Genomic DNA, 13,931 nt, shown 5'->3' with positions numbered 1-13,931 from the left:
AAGTATCTCTACTTTTTCTCATAGATGGGTTAGAGACAGAAGCTGTGAATGCAAATTTTGATTTTTGTACACTACCATCATAGCCATTTAATTCAAAAGTTGTAAGTTTGCCAATGATAGAGTCAAGAGTTACCTTAATTTTGTCAATGGACTTCAGCTCCTGAATAACTGCAACTTGGATAACATAGACCGATAGCAGGATTCTCAGTACCTTACTAATCACTATGGCATCTTCAACTTTCCCTCTTGCACTCTTTATTTCACCAACTATCTCTTTTATCCTTTGACCATACTATTGGATATTTTCACCTTCAGACATTCTCATGTCATCAAAATTTCCTCTTAAGCTCTCCTCTTTAGCAATCTTAACATGTTCATCACCACTATAAATATCTTCAATGTTTTTCCATATTTCATATGCAGTTTCAAGACCATGAACATCTACATATTCAACATCAGATAGGAAATTGATAATAACCTCCAATGCTTTATGATTTTCTTGTTGTTCTTTCTTCTAATCATCAATCAGAGTTCTAGTAGGTGTAACATATTGAGTTTCTACATGATCCCAATACTGACTTCCTAGACTCTTGATATAAATCTTCATTTTGTCACTCCATATCCTATAGTTATCTTTGTTAAACATCAGACCTTCCTTCTTTATCATGATCTACAAGATATTTTCCTCAAGTTGTTAGGCTTTAGATTTAAGAGGACCTGAGAGGCTGTAATACCAATTGATGGTATGATGAAAGAATAAGTATCCGATAGATTACTGAGAGGGGGTGGGGTGAATCAGTAAACCAAAAAACTGATACAAACTTCCCAAACTCAAACTCAATCACACAAAATAAACATATCAATAGAATATCACTGTCAAGATCAATACTCATAAGAATACTCAACATCAATCGGTTAACTGTTATAGCAACTTAACAGTAAACAACTTTAACCTTGTAAACATCCAAATGCTTAATCATATATCAACACACTCCATCTCTCAATGCTTCGAATTATCATGCCTTATCAGAAGTTAATCAAATCAACAAATAAGATCATAACCACAAAAACATTCACCACATGACACAAATGTTTATAAATGGAAAACCCAAATAGGTAAAAGCCACAGTGAGATGAGACTCACAGGATAGCTATCTAAACTCTTCTGAAGTTAGCCCTATTAGGAGCCAAGCCTGTCAAAGATTTTACAATAAGTCCTATTAAGAAATGATCTTATTAGGAATCACTCGGTTAAGGGATTTACAAATGCCTTGATAAAAAACAAATACCCTATTAGGAGTAGCCTCGGTAGAGGATTTGAGAATCCAAGCTAATGGACCACCTTGTTAGAGGATTTAAGAAGTAACCAAGCTTGTTAGAGTTTACCCGGTTAGGGGATTTCAATTCTGTTGTAATTGTTAGAAGACAATAGGTTTTTCTTGATCTATCTAAATAGAGCTACATTTTCCTGATCAAATCCTTTTAAGCATCAATCTGCCTTTACTCAAACTATAGATTCATTCTTCGGTTAGGCAACCATGGACTCAACTGATTCTAGCCAAGTCTTGCCAACACCTTTTACAAAACAACTTCATCAACCTTAAATATAAATCAATTAGGTTGGCAACACAACAAAAACCTAGTTCTCTCATAGAGATTACAAACAAATCAGTTCAAGTGTGACCGTTGGATTTACATAGCAATCTATACACATTCTTCAAGAAAATTCCAACTGCTCCATGATCACCGCTTCATCAGACTTGTAACTCATCACGTGCTTTACATTATATGCAATTCACTTTTCTCATTCCCTAGACAATAAAACAAACGCACCAAAATAATCTAAATTTATCTTTACATTGAACACATGTGTCGCCATCATTACCGCTCATCATCAGATAATAAACCAACATAACCATTTCAACAATCTTAATCGGTTAGGGTTTAACAAAAAAAATTAGTAGGGTTTACTGGTTACATAACATATAAAGGGTTTAACCTTATACACCGGTTTCCAGTTCAACTCCCATACTTATATACTTGTTTGCAAAATCTTCCTCAAAGCTCTTCCTACCGGTTACAAGACAATATCAATAATAACAATAATATCAACAATATCATAAATACCATTACCGGTTCAATTGACATCAATGACAACATAACATATCATTAAAGCAATCTTCATGCAAATGCCAACAATATCGTCCTTTGGCATTGAAATAAATACAAATATGAATGCCTCTGATTGCTGTTGTAAATGGTGAATAGGTATCCTGGTTTACATTACCAAGTATTCACCATTCTCTATCTATCTTCAGCCTACCGATGGTTTCCCTTTGCCATAATCACATAATTATTCTCCTCAATCACATAAATCTTCTCCCCCTTTGACAACAATGCTAAATTGAAAGGAAAACATGTAATGTGAAATTTTCACTGTGCATCAACAACATACTACAATTTGATGCTCCCCTTGTGGAATACATCCACTTCATCATCAATCCTTCTAAGATTTTCAAGTGATTAAAGGACTGATGCAATCAAAATCATGCTCAATTAACTTCATGAAGAGGGACAACCCCTAGTTGACTTCTAGAACACTCAAATGTACTTTTAGGTAGAGGTTTGGTAAAGATATCTGCAAGCTGCTCCTTGGTAGAAACATGATCTAAAATAACATCTTTACTTTGAAATTTTTCCCTCAAAAAGTGATACTTCAATTCAATGTGCTTGGTTCGTGCGTGGAAAACAAGATTCTTAGAAATATTTATGGCACTTGTATTATCACATAAAAAATTTATAGGTTCTGAGATTTTCATCTTAAAACCTTCCAAAATGTGCCTCATCCAAATAGCCTGTATGCAATTCATATAAGCTGCAACATACTTAAATTTAGCAATAGATTGTGAAGTACAACTCTGCTTCTTACTACTCCATGAAACAAGTCTTCTTCTTAGAAATAATACTCCATTGGTAGTGTTTTTCTGGTCATCAACATTTCCTGCCCAATCAACATCTGCATATTCCTTCAAGTCAAATGTTCCTCCATATGGATACCATAATCCATAGTCAACAGTACCTTTCAGATACCTAAAAAATATCTTGGTTGCTATTAGATGTGCTTCCTTTAGATTCTTCTAGAATCATGCAACTATACCAACTGCATGGGCTATATCTGGTCTATTGTGAACAACATAGTGTAACTTGCCAATCATTGACCTGTATTCCTTTTCATCAATAGACTTAGATTCATTTTCCTTGCATAACTTACAACCTGTAACCATTGGTGTTCCAATTGGTTTATAGTCACTCATGCCAAAAGTCTTCAAAACCTTTTTCACATACTTAGATTGTGTAATGAAAATACGATTCTTCATCTGTTGTATCTGCAAACCTATGAAAAAATTTATTTCCCCTACTAAGGACATTTCAAACTCATTTTTCATTTCATCTGCAAAACTATTGCTAATGACATCATTACCTCCAAAAATAATATCATCAACAAATACTTCACTGACCAGTATTTCATCTTCTTCAAACTTGAGATAAATATTACTATCATAATTGGTTCTTGCAAAGCCTATCTTCATCAGATGTGTATGACACCTCTCATACCATGCTCTAGGTGCCTACTTTAATCCATACAAAGTGATGCTCTGCAAAAAGGATGGTTAGGATATTGTCAAGACAAACACAAAACAACAAGCAACAAACCAAGTGTTAGTGTTAGAAATCACAAATCAAACACTATCCTAAGCAAGAATATCAAAAGAGACACAAAACATAAAATAGAAAGCTTGATAAATCTAAGAAATGCAATAAGGCGTCTCAATATGCTCTCCACCATGTTTATAGCTACTCCTCCCTTGTTCCTCTCCTCTCCAAGTTCCCAAATGAGTGTAGCTCTCAATAGCTTTTTCCACCATTCTGGATGTCTTATGGGGGTTCAAGACTGTAAAATGGATGATTATGAGAATGCAAATTTGCAAAAACTAAAACAAGATATTATCTTATTATTTAATGTTAATTTTAGCCCAAAAAGACAAATGTAGATTATTATGCTAAATGCTCTCTAAATTTCACTATAAATTAGATGCATACAAGATTTCTGGATCTAGATTATGAAGAAATGATCTCTAGTTATAGGTAAAATGGAGCAATGGAGGGTTGAGATTGAGTAATATCAACAAGGGCCACGATTGATGGGTTTATGATCCATGTGAGGGCTTTCAATCCAATCCCAAGATGATAAATGTTAACAAGAGATGGGTTCAGAGGAGAGGGAATAAGCATTAAATGCTTCACATGACTTGAGGGTTAACTTGGGAGGTAAGGTTAATGTTGATTTGAATGAATAAAGCCATTATCCAATAAATATTGTCTTTATCCAATGGATAAACTCTTGTGAAAGAGTTAGTAAGGATAACCATGGTCAAAGAAATAAATGCTTGAAGAGACCCGTGGGTTAAATGAGGGTTGCATTAGAGGCAAAGTCTGTAACTATGGGGGCAAGTGGATTTAACCATAAATGGTTATGTAAGAGCCATTAATGGTTATGTAAGAGCCATTAGTGATTTGGAAGACTTTAGAGGTTAGCTTGTTGAACACATAAAACATTAAATGCTTTTCAAAGACTTTGAAGGCTTTGAGAATTGACTGCAAGTTGCTTAGGAATGTGACAATAATTAGGGGATGGATTAGGCTAATTAGGAATTATTAGAAAGTGGTTTAAAAGAGTCTAGAGGGGAATTTAAGATTGCAAGTGGGTTTGGTGGGTGAGCGAAAATAAGATTTTAAATTAAAATAAAATTAATTTATTTCAATTGTGGTTGCAACTTGCATTTGTAGGAGAATGCAAGTGGGGGAAGTTTAGTGATTTAAATAAATGTTTTAATTATTTATTTAAAAGAGGAAAGGGGATTAAATTAAATAAATATGATTTATTTATTTAATTGATTGTGAATTTGGTTTAATGAATTAATTAAAATAAATTGAATAATTTATTTAATTAATAGGAGAATGATTGAAGATGAATTAATTAAATGTTAATTTAATTAACTGTTGGCTAGTGGATTTATTAATGAAATAAATAGTAAATATTTATTTAATTAAATGGACAGATTTAAGTGACTACATTTGCCCCTCTTTGAGATGATGCGGTTTATCATGTAATTTCAAAGAAAGAAAAATAGGCGTGAAGAATTTAAATAGCTGTTGGCTAGTGGATTTATTAATCAAATAAATAGTTAATATTTATTTAATTAAATGGACAAATTTAAGTGACTACATTTGCCCCTGTTTCAAATGATGTGGTTTATTGTGTTGTTTTAAAGAAAGAAAAATAGGCATGAAGAAATATGCCCCATAAATGTTAATTATAATGGGTGATATGCCCTCTCAAGCGATGGGCCAAATTTTATTGAAAAATCAGGCGATCTCTCTAAAAAGAACGAGAATTGGTGGGGAGGTAGAAAAGAAGAAAATAGCAATAATGGTGAAAGAATGAAAGAAATTGAGACTATAACAGAGAAATGAGAGGCGCTAGAAGTTCATGGGGACCATGGCGGTGAGCGAGGTAAAATTAGGTTTAGAGATGAGGGGTACATATGGGGGTGAAGGGATAAAAACAGGGTCATTTGCATCCATGTCTACAACAATTCAAAGCTCTAATAGTGAATTTTGTGAAAGAGCAAGCAACAGTCAGTATGTCGGTACCGATAGCAGATCATCGGCTAGAGCGGGTCGGTTGATTCCAGCGGCCAGATGACTATGGACCAGTGGTACGCAAATTTGAATTTTTTTTCATGCATTTTTAATATGTTTTTGTAAGCATCCAAGTCAAACTAAGACAATAGCGCTAAAACTATGTTTCGCATGGTTGTCATCTAAAATAGCGCTTTTGTGCCAATATAGCACTATTGTATAGTGGTTTTAGTGCTATCGGCTTGTTGTAGCGCAGTCGTGTAGTAGTATTAGCGCTAATTTTGTTGTAGCCCAGTCGTGTAGTAGTATTAGTGCTAATGTTGTTGTAGCGCGATTGAGTCAATGTTGTAGCGCTATCATCATGTTATGGCGCTTTTATATAGGTCATTTAGCACGTTTGTTGTTTTAGCGCTAGGGTGTAGTGGTTTTAGCATGATTGTCAGCTGAATGGCACTATTGTCTGAAAAAATAGATGTCCTAGTGTTAGGAAAATGATCTCCTGATGCTGATGTTGGGTGGATGGATGGATAAGTTGTTTTGAATCACAACAACCTTGTTGAGTCTAGGTCATTATAATAAATTCCTGTTGTAGTCTAGGTTTGCCATGATCGCTTACCTGTTGAGACCTGAAGATACTTGATCAAAGTATCTGTTGATAGTCTAGGTTTAAACTTAAGAAAGTTTGAAACAAAACAACTGATGATGATGTTGATGTGTGTGTAGGAGGATCTTCCCATGCTTCAGATGCGGGAGCAACATCCCACCATATAGCAGCTGCGAGATCAGCTGACTGAGGTGGAGATTGATTGTGTCGCGATGACTAGACTATATGACATGATGTACATGCCCATGATTCGGACGAATAGCAAACTAATGACTGCATTAGTGTAGCAGTGATATAGTGAGACCTGCACATTCCATTTATCGATGGGAGAGATGACCATTACACTAGAGGATGTGTGGTAGATTTTGCATATTCCTATTCGAGGAGATCTGGTGATGTATGACCAAGGATTGGGTACAATAGTGGTATAGCGGATGTTCAATGAGGATGTCTACATTCAGGATGGCTTGATCATGTGGGAGGAGATAGCAGTGTTATATGAGCCATTACTAGCTATTTTATCAGGCATTGTCAGGGGTTTGTTGTGCCCTGATTGATGATCGCATGGATTGGTTGTTGGTTGGGGCCAAGTGATTGAGCGCATGGTAACAGATGGGACCCACTATGCATGGGGACCATGTGTGCTGTCACACCTATATAGGGAGTTACATGAGGTGGTATATAGGGAGAAGAGCTCTCTAGGGGTTGGCATTACTTTGCTACACATCTGGGCATGGGAGCACCTGCTAGTTACATGACCGGTATGTCTAAGATTGAGGGTGGTAGGTCATCCCTATGTGTACATGTATAGAGGTATGATGTGTTAGCCCCACTTGGGGAAGTTGGAGTGGTGGCAGCAGGCATTGGATGATCTGGATGTAGTGATATGGAGGCTATATATTGAGTGTGAGCCATGGGAGGATGATGCAGAGGCTTTGCCTTATGTATTTATGACACGGTTTTTGATTGGTAGGATTGCCTACAATGTTGAGAGATAGGTGCTAGGTAGAGTGATGGGGTAGTTCGGTCGGAGGCAGGGATTGCCGAGTGGATCAGGGTAGTATGCACGGGCCGTATGAGAGAGATTCCATTGGGGGCCAGTGTTACCATATGATCAGGCCTTAGCCGAGTTCCTGACTTTATAAGCAAGACCCTGGCATATGAGGTCCGGGATTGTGGATGTAGGAGTGACAGAGGAGTACACACAGTATCGTACCATGCATCCTATTCCACACATTTTAGATCCAGCTGAGCTAGTACCATCATTTAAGGATGCTAGGAGAGAGCGATAGAGGAGAGGAGGTAGAGGAGTAGGAGGAGGAGGTAGAGGTGACAAAGGAGGAGGTGGTGGTGGAGGTTTTGGAGGAGGAGAAGGTAGAGGGGGTGGGGGTGGTGGATTTGGAGGTGGGGTGGATTTGGGGGTGGAGGTGGTGGAGAAGGATAGTTACAAAGGAGAGGGAGAGGTGGACAGCTATTGCTACTATCATAGGGTCCTTTGATTTAGGGAGGAGTCAAAGTAGGTGGTAGGGATATTGGGGAGGGAGAGGCGCCTATGGATATGGGAGAGAGAGCTACCGATGGAGGAGACAGAGCTATAGGTGGAGGAGAGGATCCTATGGGTATGGGAGGAGGAGATCTACAGGAGCATATGCTAGTATATATGTAGACTCGACTTACTACAGCCGAGGCACGGGTGGAGGATTGTGAGGCAAAGATGGCAGCTTGAGATGTTCAATTGTTTGCACAGGAGTTAGAGTTGACAGTAGTGAGGTGAGAGCAGGATGATGTTGTGGATAAGGTGATGCAGCTACAGGAGAGAGTTCAGATCTTGGAGGGAGCATAGTGACAGGATGCATTATTGCATGCACTCAAGCGGGCAGGGGGGGAGATTGACTACTAGCAGGGTTTATATGAGCAGGTGGTGCCATCCAGACAACGAGCACTGAGTTATTCACAAATGCGTCAGCCGAGATCAGAGCGGTCTTAGAAGATGCAGAGCAGTGGTGGTGTTATGGGTCCTCCATGATGAGGTAGTTCAGGTGGCACAGAGGGTAGTGGTGGAGCAGGTGGTGATGGTAGTGCAACATCTGGCCAAAGTGCCATTTGAGAGAGATTTATGTATTTTATTACATGGTCATTTTGGACTGTGACTTGGATGGCTCTTGGTAGCCGATATTTTTGACATCACTATACTCTGATACATGTATGCTTTTGCAAGATGATATATGATGTGATATATGAGGAGATCCCATATTTTGTGATGATATGCATGTTGATGATATGTATGGGTTTATGTAGGATGATGATTATGATTTATGCTTAGATGGATGTTATAGATGATTTTTCTTTCTATATGTGTATGATGATGATTGTATGATGTCTATATGCATGTTTATGAATGTGATGCTAACATGTGGATTTAGGTTAATGCATGTATGATATATTGTTGTAATGCTTTATGTATGTAATGTCATAATGACTATGTATGCCAAATGATGAATGAAGGATGCTGCTTATGAGATAGATAGTACTTGTGCTATGTTGATGATATGATGATATGCAGCTTTGTGTTTTGTAAGACAAAAATGTAATGAATCGAATGCTTTATGTAAATGTTCATAGATGGTAAAAAATGCATGACAAATGGATAAACAAATGTAAATATAAATGTGTATGTGATGATTTCTAAATGAATGTACTTTTAAAATGAATGAACAAATGTTGAGACAAATGTTTATGTTTATGATTCTAAATGACTTAAAATATGACTAAGTGATAAATGAAAGTGAAATTATAATGCAAATAAATGCAACTAAGGGATAATGAATAACTGCACCTTAATGCAATTAAAATGATAATGAATGCTTAATGAATCCTAGATGAAATTTTTAAGATGAGAATAAAATGAATGAGTAGAAGAGTATACTGGATGGATATATGAATGTACTTGACTAATAGATAAATAAATGCAACTAAATGAATCTAAATAAATGTACTTTAAACAAACTTAAATGATGATGAACAATTTTGAATGATTTAAAATACAACTAACTATACCTAGATGACTAAATGAATGTACGTTAATGGCTAATAATGGAAGTAAATGAAATGATGGGAAATTTAGACAAATGAATCTAAATGTCATTATTGCAATGATGATAATGTAAGTAAATGATAATGAATGCCACTAAATGATATTAGATGGACTTAAATGAATATCTAAAATGGATGTAATAAACCTATATGCAAGTAAATGATAATGAACTAGATGCACTGAAATGCAACTTAATGTAATGGAATGATGATGTCATGCGTTTATGATAGATGAATGCAAGTTGGTGAGAACTTGCATGATGCACTGATGATGTATCAGAGAACTTCATCATAATTGTATCCAAGATGAATTCATATTAAATAACTTTTCGTATTTTACCTTGTTCACATTTGCATACAAAATATGAATAATGAATGATCGAATGGATGGGTGCTATGCAACGAAATGCAATATAAACAGATGAGATCAAATGACGATCCATAGTGCTTTAATCTTATATGAGGCAGTAGGACCCAAGTTTGGATCATTGTACCTATAAACAAGTAGTATAGATAAAACATGATGGACCCTCCATTCTAGTTCATGTGTAGACGGTCGAGGTATACACTATAGTCAGTAAGCCATAGTGATCCATGACTAGATTGTTTTGCATATGATCACGTAGCTTAGTGAACTTCCCATGTAGACACCATTAGTAAATGCCCCAAAACTTCATTGGAACAATTCATAGACAATAAACAAACGTTACCTAGGAGCCATCTCGGCTACTCTAATCACTTGTGGATATCTCAGAGTAGCATAGGAAGCTGATATAAATGAATAAATAACTAACCAATTAACCAAGTACTTGATAGCTTAAACAAAATTTTCTTGTCAAAGAAAATGTTATCATGTCTTTGTTTTGGTAAGGAAGGATGCATCCTTGTTAAGACAGCTATGTGTCGATGTTGATTGTTTGGTTGATTTGATAAGTGATCATTATTGGAGTAGCTCAGAATATTTATGTGTGATGTGTATGTCCAATGATTTTTATGTGTTTCTATGTTTTTGATCAATTTTTGTTTGTTTTATGATGCTTTTGGATTTTGTGAGTGTTTTTGAATGTTTTTGGATTTTGTGAGACAATTTTGAATGTTTTTCGATTTTGTGAGTGTTTTAAATGTTTTTAGATTTTGTGAGTCAGTTTTGAATGAAAAACTTAATGAATAACACATAATGTAGAATCCACTTCCATCAATAGGTTAAGAGCATTGCCCCAAGTTTAGATATTACTATGAAAAAGTGGGATGCAAGATGCATGAAGTACTATCCCTGCTGCAAATCAATAACAAGCCATTGTTTGACTAATGGATGAATGGATGCAATAAATGTGATTGCAACAAGTTTGAAAGACAATGGAGCCATAGCCTTTACGAGTGGGGCATGTTTGCCATATTTTCACCATCGCACTTACCTAAGGTGCCACCAGAGTGGTTGTTCACTATTTGGATGCATGATTTTCTTTACTATTTTGATTTTTTTGTATTTTCTTTAGAACATTTATCTGAATGTTTTTGGTGTTTTTCTGGTATGCATTGGAGCCTGATGCTTTGCACAGCTTATGTATGAAACCATTTGAGGTGCATGTTGTTGATCGGATTTGCTAGCGGTTCTCCTTCTGAAGTAGCCAACTAATATGTCCTAGACCCAAATACAATAGTGATAACATATGGACCCAACCAGTTTGATTCAAACTTTCCTTGATGTTCTTTGTTTCGTTGGTTATGAGGATTCTCCCTAAGAATAAGATCACCTACCTCAAATGTACAAGGTTTAACTCGATGATTATAGCTTTTTCTCATGCACTATTGATAGGCCTTGAGGTGGTTATATGCAGCTTGTCGCCTTTCATCAAGTAGTTCCAAGTCTTGAAGATGGGAGACTCGGTATGCTTCATCATCAATCAGATTATGGAAGGAAACCCGTAGAGATGGTATTTCAACCTCAATAGGAAGGATGGCTTCTGCGCAATAGACCAGTGAGTAGGGAGTTGCGCTTGTAGGGGTTTGAATGCTAGTTTGATACAGTCATAGTGTTGGATTTAATTGAATGTGCCAGTCACGACCGACATCATTGATTGTCTTCTTGGGGATTCTCAATATGTTCTTGTTTGATTCTTAGGCCTTACCATTACCTTATGGGTAATAGGGAGTGGAAAAGCGGTATTGGATGTGAAACTTCTCACCAAGCTCATGGACATGCTGATTTTTGAAAGGAAGCCTATTATCTATGATGATGGACATGGGTACACCATATCGATAGATGATGTAATTAAGGATGAATGAGGCGATTTGCTTGCCAGTGACCTGGGTAAGTGGAACAACTTCGATCCACTTTGTGAAGTATTTGATGGCAGTAATAATGAATTTGTGGTCGTTGGATGAAGATGGATGAATTTTACCCACAAGGTCAAGTCTCCATTGACAATAGGGCCATGGTGTTGTGATTGGTTGCAATTCCTATGCTAGTGCATGTATCAGGTCTCCATGAACTTGGCACTTCTTGCATTTTTTGACAAAATAGTAGGACTCCTTTTCTATGGACGTCCAATAGTATCCAACGTGCATGATATTCTTTGCTAAGGAAGGACCACTTGAGTGAGTCCCACAAATTACTTCATGTACCTCTTCCGAGGCTTTGTTGTCTCATCTTGTTCCAAACATCAAAGGAGAGTACCATCAAGACTATATCGGTATAGAGTTTTAGCAATGATGGTGTATTGAGTGGTTTGGCAAATGAATTTTTTGCGTTGGTTATTCGATTGGTTAGGAGGAAGTGTGTGTTCACGTAGGTAGGTATAGAACTCACCATACCATTGGGATTCAAAAACCAACAAGGCGACATATCATCTCGGATTTGGGGATATCATAAGCAAGAATCCAAAGTTGTTCTACCAAGAACTTGTAGCGTGTTAAATTTTGTGGAAGATCTAGGAGAGATGCAATGGTAACCATGGCATCAACAACTCGATTTTGATCTTTAGGTATCTACTCAAAGGTGATAGTCATAAATGATGCTTTTAAATTGTCCACCATTTGCTTTTATGACATGAGTTTATCATCCTTGGTCTAATATTCACCTGTGACTTGTCAGATCACTAGTTGAGAGTCGCCATATATCTGTAGCTCTTTCAGTTTCCATTGTATGTCTAGTCAAAGTCCTGTGATCAAGGCCTCATATTCTGCTATGTTGTTTGTACATGGAAAAGTTAGCCTGTAAGACTTCGGGATGCTATCACCTTGAGGTGTTATAAACAAAATGCCTACCCCCGAGCCAGGCCTAGTATATGAGCCATCAAATTATAGTTTCCATGGTTGTGCTGCTGTGATCATAAAGATCTCTTCATCTGGAAAATTGGAAATAAGAGGATGATCACCTGTGAGGGGTGCATCAACCAATTGACTGGCAATAACTTGCCCCTTAATAGCCTTATGGTCCACATACTCAGTGTCAAATTCACTCACATTCATCACCCATTTGGCCAAGTGGCGTGTCAATGTTGCTTTGCTGAGCAGGTACTTTAGTGGATCGATCTTTCCAATGAGTTGTACTTTATGTGTTAACTGGTAGTGCCTCAATTTAGTGGCTGCCAAGATTACTGCTAGGCAAGCTCACTTAATATGTCTGTAATTAAGTTCATAACCGACCAATATGTGAGAGATGTAGTATACAACACACTCTTTCCCTTCTGCAATATGTTGAGCCAGTAGTACTCCTAATGCCGTATTTGTTGCTGAAATATAGAGCAATAGAGGTCTACTTGGATTTGGTGGGATCGACAATGGTGTATTCATGAGATAGTCCTTAAGGATCTAGAATGCTTGCTGGCATCTGGCATCCCATTGAAAGTGTATGTTTTTGTGTAACAGGTGTGTAAAGGGATGACACTTATCTACTAGTTGTGCAATGAATCTTCAGATGGATTTTCGCCGCCCTTGTAATGTCCTTAGCTAATTGATGTTCATTGGAGGTGGCATGTCCATGATTGCTTTGACCTTTTTTGGGTCGACCTTAATGCCTTTGCTTGAGACAATGTATCCTAGAAGCTTCCCTAAGGTTACTCCAAAGACACATTTCTTTGGGTTGAGTCAAACATGATATTGTTCTAGTCTGTCAAAGATTTTATCTAATATTTCCAAATGACATTCTCATGTTAATGATTTTGCCAATAATTCATCGACATAATCCTCCATTATGGTATGCATCATTTCATGAAAGATGGTGGTCATAGCTCTTTGATAGGTCGCCCCTGCATTCTTTAAACCAAAAGGCATTACGTTCCAACAGTATGTTCCCCATGGACATGTGAAGGTAGTCTTATGTTGATTCTCTGGAGCGATCTTTATCTTGTTATACCCTAAAAAGCCATCCATGAGAGAAAGTGTGGCATGTGTTGCTGTTAGGCCCACAATCATGTCAATGTTTGGTAGGGGGAAGTCATCTTTAGGACATGCTTTGTTTAGATCTTTAAAGTCAGTATAGATACAGATTCCCCCATTTGGTTTGCCGATAGGTACAATATTGGAGATC

The sequence above is a fragment of the Cryptomeria japonica genome, chromosome 4 (assembly GCF_030272615.1).
Source record: "Cryptomeria japonica chromosome 4, Sugi_1.0, whole genome shotgun sequence".
In the NCBI taxonomy this organism is placed as follows: Eukaryota; Viridiplantae; Streptophyta; class Pinopsida; order Cupressales; family Cupressaceae; genus Cryptomeria; species Cryptomeria japonica.
The sequence above is the reverse complement of the archived record's forward strand: the minus strand, read 5'-3'. Positions refer to the sequence as shown.